Raw genomic sequence first — 8790 nt, forward strand, 5'->3', positions numbered from 1 at the left:
CGGCCAACGCAGATCAAATCTTTAAATTGTTCAAAATGCATTTTTTGGAAATCAGACTCATGCTGAAAGCAAAGCTGACACACTTTTCGTGAAAATCAAAACCCCATCCAGGAAAGGTTCTTGCATCCTAGTTTCTGCAACTGTCTATCGGTGAGGGGATTGAAGCGAGCAGGGCTCCTGGCCCCTCCCCGACAAAGGCCTGACAAAGGCCTATTCGCCTTGCCCTGATGGGCAAAGGTCCCAGCAGGCCACCGAGCACAGCACCTCAGCCTATTAGAGTGAGGTTTCAGGATCTCTCTCATCCTGTAAACCAACATACTGAGGAAGGTGAAACGTGTGGCTGTGCTCATCACATGCTGAAGCAGCAGCAGCCCTTTCCCTGAAGCAAAGTTCCTTCATTCCTCCCTCCCATAACCCTTAGCAGGGGATTTATGGTAATTGAGTTGAGTTTCCAAACTGGCCCTTCCTTCCTTCCTTCCCATATCTGCCAGCTCGAGAAGGCTTGTTTTGTTGCACCTGGGAAGTAAAGTATCTATTTGCGAGAGAGAGAGAATGAGAGAGAGAGACAGAGAGAGAGAGACAGAGAGAGAAGGGGAAGGGGTGTTGGCAGTTAGGGTGTGAGCTAGAGAAATGAGGCCTGTCTGCAAAAGGCCATGGGATGGGAGTGCGTGGTTGCAGGTTGTTTGGCTTTGTAAGGCCTACTGCCCGCTTCACTCGAAACTGGGTCTAGGGTTGTCGGTTTGTAGGCTGTAAAAGCCCAGAAAAGCTCTTGTTCTCCCACCAGCAGAGTGGCGCAGCGGAAGCGTGCTGGGCCCAGTGCTGGGCCCATAACCCAGAGGTCGATGGATCGAAACCATCCTCTGCTAAGTTTTTTCAAATTATGTTTTTGTGTCATGGCATTAGGGCACAAAGAGCTGTAAGTGCCTGGATGCAATGTCATTCCTTGAACTTGCTACCTCGTTCCACTCTTGCGCTAAATAGGAGAGGGTCCCAGCCCAGCCAACAAAATGTACTGTTCAATCAAACCAAACTTAAAACCAAGCTCCTTTTTTAAGGGGTCCCGGGGAAATGTTGGGCTGAGCGGCAAGACCTCATGACGCGAACTGCTTCTGCGTCAAACGCAAGCTTTTTTCATTCCCAGCCAATGACTTATTCTTATTTCTAAGGGGCGCTCCATCAGATAGCCCAGACAGGCAGGCGTTGGTGGTATAGTGGTGAGCATAGCTGCCTTCCAAGCAGTTGACCCGGGTTCGATTCCCGGCCAACGCAGATCAAATCTTTAAATTGTTCAAAATGCATTTTTTGGAAATCAGACTCATGCTGAAAGCAAAGCTGACACACTTTTCGTGAAAATCAAAACCCCATCCAGGAAAGGTTCTTGCATCCTAGTTTCTGCAACTGTCTATCGGTGAGGGGATTGAAGCGAGCAGGGCTCCTGGCCCCTCCCCGACAAAGGCCTGACAAAGGCCTATTCGCCTTGCCCTGACGGGCAAAGGTCCCAGCAGGCCACCGAGCACAGCACCTCAGCCTATTAGAGTGAGGTTTCAGGATCTCTCTCATCCTGTAAACCAACATACTGAGGAAGGTGAAACGTGTGGCTGTGCTCCTCACATGCTGAAGCAGCAGCAGCCCTTTCCCTGAAGCAAAGTTCCTTCATTCCTCCCTCCCATAACCCTTAGCAGGGGATTTATGGTAATTGAGTTGAGTTTCCAAACTGGCCCTTCCTTCCTTCCTTCCCATATCTGCCAGCTCGAGAAGGCTTGTTTTGTTGCACCTGGGAAGTAAAGTATCTATTTGCGAGAGAGAGAGAATGAGAGAGAGAGACAGAGAGAGAGAGAGACAGAGAGAGAAGGGGAAGGGGTGTTGGCAGTTAGGGTGTGAGCTAGAGAAATGAGGCCTGTCTGCAAAAGGCCATGGGATGGGAGTGCGTGGTTGCAGGTTGTTTGGCTTTGTAAGGCCTACTGCCCGCTTCACTCGAAACTGGGTCTAGGGTTGTCGGTTTGTAGGCTGTAAAAGCCCAGAAAAGCTCTTGTTCTCCAACCAGCAGAGTGGCGCAGCGGAAGCGTGCTGGGCCCATAACCCAGAGGTCGATGGATAGAAACCATCCTCTGCTAAGTTTTTTCAAATTATGTTTTTGTGTCATGGCATTAGGGCACAAAGAGCTGTAAGTGCCTGGATGCAATGTCATTCCTTGAACTTGCTGCCTCGTTCCACTCTTGCGCTAAATAGGAGAGGGTCCCAGCCCAGCCAACGAAATGTACTGTTCAATCAAACCAAACTTAAAACCAAGCTCCTTTTTTAAGGGGTCCCGGGGAAATGTTGGGCTGACCGGCAAGACCTCATGATGCGAACTGCTTCTGCGTCAAACGCAAGCTTTTTTCATTCCCAGCCAATGACTTATTCTTATTTCTAAGGGGCGCTCCATCACATAGCCCAGACAGGCAGGCATTGGTGGTATAGTGGTGAGCATAGCTGCCTTCCAAGCAGTTGACCCGGGTTCGATTCCCGGCCAACGCAGATCAAATCTTTAAATTGTTCAAAATGTATTTTTTGGAAATCAGACTCATGCTGAAAGCAAAGCTGACACACTTTTCGTGAAAATCAAAACCCCATCCAGGAAAGGTTCTTGCATCCTAGTTTCTGCAACTGTCTATCGGTGAGGGGATTGAAGCGAGCAGGGCTCCTGGCCCCTCCCCGACAAAGGCCTGACAAAGGCCTATTCGCCTTGCCCTGACGGGCAAAGGTCCCAGCAGGCCACCGAGCACAGCACCTCAGCCTATTAGAGTGAGGTTTCAGGATCTCTCTCATCCTGTAAACCAACATACTGAGGAAGGTGAAACGTGTGGCTGTGCTCCTCACATGCTGAAGCAGCAGCAGCCCTTTCCCTGAAGCAAAGTTCCTTCATTCCTCCCTCCCATAACCCTTAGCAGGGGATTTATGGTAATTGAGTTGAGTTTCCAAACTGGCCCTTCCTTCCTTCCTTCCCATATCTGCCAGCTCGAGAAGGCTTGTTTTGTTGCACCTGGGAAGTAAAGTATCTATTTGCGAGAGAGAGAGAATGAGAGAGAGAGACAGAGAGAGAGAGAGACAGAGAGAGAAGGGGAAGGGGTGTTGGCAGTTAGGGTGTGAGCTAGAGAAATGAGGCCTGTCTGCAAAAGGCCATGGGATGGGAGTGCGTGGTTGCAGGTTGTTTGGCTTTGTAAGGGATACTGCCCGCTTCACTCGAAACTGGGTCTAGGGTTGTCGGTTTGTAGGCTGTAAAAGCCCCGAAAAGCTCTCGTTCTCCAGCCAGCAGAGTGGCACAGCGGAAGCGTGCTGGGCCCATAACCCAGAGGTCGATGGATCGAAACCATCCTCTGCTAAGTTTTTTCAAATTATGTTTTTGTGTCATGGCATTAGGGCACAAAGAGCTGTAAGTGCCTGGATGCAATGTCATTCCTTGAACTTGCTGCCTCGTTCCACTCTTGCGCTAAATAGGAGAGGGTCCCAGCCCAGCCAACAAAATGTACTGTTCAATCAAACCAAACTTAAAACCAAGCTCCTTTTTTAAGGGGTCCCGGGGAAATGTTGGGCTGACCGGCAAGACCTCATGATGCGAACTGCTTCTGCGTCAAACGCAAGCTTTTTTCATTCCCAGCCAATGACTTATTCTTATTTCTAAGGGGCGCTCCATCAGAGAGCTCAGACAGGCAGGCGTTGGTGGTATAGTGGTGAGCATAGCTGCCTTCCAAGCAGTTGACCCGGGTTCGATTCCCGGCCAACGCAGATCAAATCTTTAAATTGTTCAAAATGCATTTTTTGGAAATCAGACTCATGCTGAAAGCAAAGCTGACACACTTTTCGCGAAAATCAAAACCCCATCCAGGAAAGGTTCTTGCATCCTAGTTTCTGCAACTGTCTATCGGTGAGGGGATTGAAGCGAGCAGGGCTCCTGGCCCCTCCCCGACAAAGCCCTGACGAAGGCCTGACAAAGGCCTATTCGCCTTGCCCTGACCGGCAAAGGTCCCAGCAGGCCACCGAGCACAGCACCTCAGCCTATTAGAGTGAGGTTTCAGGATCTCTCTCATCCTGTAAACCAACATACTGAGGAAGGTGAAACGTGTGGCTGCGCTCCTCACATGCTGAAGCAGCAGCAGCCCTTTCCCTGAAGCAAAGTTCCTTCATTCCTCCCTCCCATAACCCTTAGCAGGGGATTTATGGTAATTGAGTTGAGTTTCCAAACTGGCCCTTCCTTCCTTCCCATATCTGCCAGCTCGAGAAGGCTTGTTTTGTTGCACCTGGGAAGTAAAGTATCTACTTGCGAGAGAGAGAGAATGAGAGAGAGAGACAGAGAGAGAGAGACAGAGAGAGAAGGGGGAAGGGGTGTTGGCAGTTAGGGTGTGAGCTAGAGAAATGAGGCCTGTCTGCAAAAGGCCATGGGATGGGAGTGCGTGGTTGCAGGTTGTTTGGCTTTGTAAGGCCTACTGCCCGCTTCACTCGAAACTGGGTCTAGGGTTGTCGGTTTGTAGGCTGTAAAAGCCCAGAAAAGCTCTTGTTCTCCAACCAGCAGAGTGGCGCAGCGGAAGCGTGCTGGGCCCATAACCCAGAGGTCGATGGATCGAAACCATCCTCTGCTAAGTTTTTTCAAATTATGTTTTTGTGTCATGGCATTAGGGCACAAAGAGCTGTAAGTGCCTGGATGCAATGTCATTCCTTGAACTTGCTGCCTCGTTCCACTCTTGCGCTAAATAGGAGAGGGTCCCAGCCCAGCCAACAAAATGTACTGTTCAATCAAACCAAACTTAAAACCAAGCTCCTTTTTTAAGGGGTCCCGGGGAAATGTTGGGCTGACCGGCAAGACCTCATGATGCGAACTGCTTCTGCGTCAAAAGCAAGCTTTTTTCATTCCCAGCCAATGACTTATTCTTATTTCTAAGGGGCGCTCCATCAGAGAACTCAGACAGGCAGGCGTTGGTGGTATAGTGGTGAGCATAGCTGCCTTCCAAGCAGTTGACCCGGGTTCGATTCCCGGCCAACGCAGATCAAATCTTTAAATTGTTCAAAATGCATTTTTGGGAAATCAGACTCATGCTGAAAGCAAAGCTGACACACTTTTCGCGAAAATCAAAACCCCATCCAGGAAATGTTCTTGCATCCTAGTTTCTGCAACTGTCTATCGGTGAGGGGATTGAAGCGAGCAGGGCTCCTGGCCCCTCCCCGACAAAGACCTGACGAAGGCCTGACAAAGGCCTATTCGCCTTGCCCTGACGGGCAAAGGTCCCAGCAGGCCACCGAGCACAGCACCTCAGCCTATTAGAGTGAGGTTTCAGGATCTCTCTCATCCTGTAAACCAACATACTGAGGAAGGTGAAACGTGTGGCTGCGCTCCTCACATGCTGAAGCAGCAGCAGCCCTTTCCCTGAAGCAAAGTTCCTTCATTCCTCCCCCCCATAACCCTTACCAGGGGATTTATGGTAATTGAGTTGAGTTTCCAAACTGGCCCTTCCTTCCTTCCTTCCCATATCTGCCAGCTCGAGAAGGCTTGTTTTGTTGCACCTGGGAAGTAAAGTATCTACTTGCGAGAGAGAGAGAATGAGAGAGAGAGACAGAGAGAGAGAGACAGAGAGAGAAGGGGAAGGGGTGTTGGCAGTTAGGGTGTGAGCTAGAGAAATGAGGCCTGTCTGCAAAAGGCCATGGGATGGGAGTGCGTGGTTGCAGGTTGTTTGGCTTTGTAAGGCCTACTGCCCGCTTCACTCGAACCTGGGTCTAGGGTTGTCGGTTTGTAGGCTGTAAAAGCCCAGAAAAGCTCTTGTTCTCCAACCAGCAGAGTGGCGCAGCGGAAGCGTGCTGGGCCCATAACCCAGAGGTCGATGGATCGAAACCATCCTCTGCTAACTTTTTTCAAATTATGTTTTTGTGTCATGGCATTAGGGCAAAAAGAGCTGTAAGTGCCTGGATGCAATGTCATTCCTTGAACTTGCTGCCTCGTTCCACTCTTGCGCTAAATAGGAGAGGGACCCAGCCCAGCCAACAAAATGTACTGTTCAATCAAACCAAACTTAAAACCAAGCTCCTTTTTTAAGGGGTCCCGGGGAAATGTTGGGCTGACCGGCAAGACCTCATGATGCGAACTGCTTCTGCGTCAAACGCAAGCTTTTTTCATTCCCAGCCAATGACTTATTCTTATTTCTAAGGGGCGCTCCATCAGATAGCCCAGACAGGCAGGCGTTGGTGGTATAATGGTGAGCATAGCTGCCTTCCAAGCAGTTGACCCGGGTTCCATTCCCGGCCAACGCAGATCAAATCTTTAAATTGTTCAAAATGCATTTTTTGGAAATCAGACTCATGCTGAAAGCAAAGCTGACACACTTTTCGTGAAAATCAAAACCCCATCCAGGAAAGGTTCTTGCATCCTAGTTTCTGCAACTGTCTATCGGTGAGGGGATTGAAGCGAGCAGGGCTCCTGGCCCCTCCCCGACAAAGGCCTGACAAAGGCCTATTCGCCTTGCCCTGACGGGCAAAGGTCCCAGCAGGCCACCGAGCACAGCACCTCAGCCTATTAGAGTGAGGTTTCAGGATCTCTCTCATCCTGTAAACCAACATACTGAGGAAGGTGAAACGTGTGGCTGTGCTCCTCACATGCTGAAGCAGCAGCAGCCCTTTCCCTGAAGCAAAGTTCCTTCATTCCTCCCTCCCATAACCCTTAGCAGGGGATTTATGGTAATTGAGTTGAGTTTCCAAACTGGCCCTTCCTTCCTTCCTTCCCATATCTGCCAGCTCGAGAAGGCTTGTTTTGTTGCACCTGGGAAGTAAAGCATCTATTTGCGAGAGAGAGAGAATGAGAGAGAGAGACAGAGAGAGAGAGACAGAGAGAGAAGGGGAAGGGGTGTTGGCAGTTAGGGTGTGAGCTAGAGAAATGAGGCCTGTCTGCAAAAGGCCATGGGATGGGAGTGCGTGGTTGCAGGTTGTTTGGCTTTGTAAGGGATACTGCCCGCTTCACTCGAAACTGGGTCTAGGGTTGTCGGTTTGTAGGCTGTAAAAGCCCCGAAAAGCTCTCGTTCTCCAGCCAGCAGAGTGGCACAGCGGAAGCGTGCTGGGCCCATAACCCAGAGGTCGATGGATCGAAACCATCCTCTGCTAAGTTTTTTCAAATTATGTTTTTGTGTCATGGCATTAGGGCACAAAGAGCTGTAAGTGCCTGGATGCAATGTCATTCCTTGAACTTGCTGCCTCGTTCCACTCTTGCGCTAAATAGGAGAGGGTCCCAGCCCAGCCAACAAAATGTACTGTTCAATCAAACCAATCTTAAAACCAAGCTCCTTTTTTAAGGGGTCCCGGGGAAATGTTGGGCTGACCGGCAAGACCTCATGATGCGAACTGCTTCTGCGTCAAACGCAAGCTTTTTTCATTCCCAGCCAATGACTTATTCTTATTTCTAAGGGGCGCTCCATCAGATAGTCCAGACAGGCAGGAGTTGGTGGTATAGTGGTGAGCATAGCTGCCTACCAAGCAGTTGACCCGGGTTCGATTCCCGGCCAACGCAGATCAAATCTTTAAATTGTTCAAAATGCATTTTTTGGAAATCAGACTCATGCTGAAAGCAAAGCTGACACCCTTTTCGCGAAAATCAAAACCCCATCCAGGAAAGGTTCTTGCATCCTAGTTTCTGCAACTGTCTATCGGTGAGGGGATTGAAGCGAGCAGGGCTCCTGGCCCCTCCCCGACAAAGCCCTGACGAAGGCCTGACAAAGGCCTATTCGCCTTGCCCTGACGGGCAAAGGTCCCAGCAGGCCACCGAGCACAGCACCTCAGCCTATTAGAGTGAGGTTTCAGGATCTCTCTCATCCTGTAAACCAACATACTGAGGAAGGTGAAACGTGTGGCTGCGCTCCTCACATGCTGAAGCAGCAGCAGCCCTTTCTCTGAAGCAAAGTTCCTTCATTCCTCCCTCCCATAACCCTTAGCAGGGGATTTATGGTAATTGAGTTGAGTTTCCAAACTGGCCCTTCCTTCCTTCCTTCCCATATCTGCCAGCTCGAGAATGCTTGTTTTGTTGCACCTGGGAAGTAAAGTATCTATTTGCGAGAGAGAGAGAATGAGAGAGAGAGACAGAGAGAGAGAGACAGAGAGAGAAGGGGAAGGGGTGTTGGCAGTTAGGGTGTGAGCTAGAGAAATGAGGCCTGTCTGCAAAAGGCCATGGGATGGGAGTGCGTGGTTGCAGGTTGTTTGGCTTTGTAAGGCCTACTGCCCGCTTCACTCGAAACTGGGTCTAGGGTTGTCGGTTTGTAGGCTGTAAAAGCCCAGAAAAGCTCTTGTTCTCCAACCAGCAGAGTGGCGCAGCGGAAGCATGCTGGGCCCATAACCCAGAGGTCGATGGATCGAAACCATCCTCTGCTAAGTTTTTTCAAATTATGTTTTTGTGTCATGGCATTAGGGCACAAAGAGCTGTAAGTGCCTGGATGCAATGTCATTCCTTGAACTTGCTGCCTCGTTCCACTCTTGCGCTAAATAGGAGAGGGTCCCAGCCCAGCCAACAAAATGTACTGTTCAATCAAACCAAACTTAAAACCAAGCTCCTTTTTTAAGGGGTCCCGGGGAAATGTTGGGCTGACCGGCAAGACCTCATGATGCGAACTGCTTCTGCGTCAAACGCAAGCTTTTTTCATTCCCAGCCAATGACTTATTCTTATTTCTAAGGGGCGCTCCATCAGATAGCCCAGACCGGCAGGCGTTGGTGGTATAGTGGTGAGCATAGCTGCCTTCCAAGCAGTTGACCCGGGTTAGATTCCCGGCCAACGCAGATCAAATCTT

At 50.0% G+C, this 8790-nt stretch overlaps 4 non-coding genes across 4 annotated transcripts; all 4 read left to right on the plus strand.

The window, feature by feature from the left end:
* The first annotated feature begins 1197 nt into the window (after window positions 1-1197).
* On the plus strand, window positions 1198-1269 carry TRNAG-UCC (transfer RNA glycine (anticodon UCC)). The gene has a single exon. It is a non-coding gene; the product is annotated as a tRNA-Gly (tRNA).
* Window positions 1270-3693: 2424 nt separating this feature from the next.
* On the plus strand, window positions 3694-3765 carry TRNAG-UCC (transfer RNA glycine (anticodon UCC)). Its single transcript has one exon. It is a non-coding gene; the product is annotated as a tRNA-Gly (tRNA).
* Window positions 3766-4947: 1182 nt separating this feature from the next.
* On the plus strand, window positions 4948-5019 carry TRNAG-UCC (transfer RNA glycine (anticodon UCC)). Its single transcript has one exon. It is a non-coding gene; the product is annotated as a tRNA-Gly (tRNA).
* Window positions 5020-7450: 2431 nt separating this feature from the next.
* On the plus strand, window positions 7451-7522 carry TRNAG-ACC (transfer RNA glycine (anticodon ACC)). The gene has a single exon. It is a non-coding gene; the product is annotated as a tRNA-Gly (tRNA).
* The last annotated feature ends 1268 nt before the right edge of the window (window positions 7523-8790 follow it).

Source organism: Ambystoma mexicanum, chromosome 6q (genome assembly GCF_040938575.1).
Source record: "Ambystoma mexicanum isolate Mex_15411 chromosome 6q, UKY_AmexF1_1, whole genome shotgun sequence".
Lineage (NCBI taxonomy): Eukaryota > Metazoa > Chordata > Amphibia > Caudata > Ambystomatidae > Ambystoma > Ambystoma mexicanum.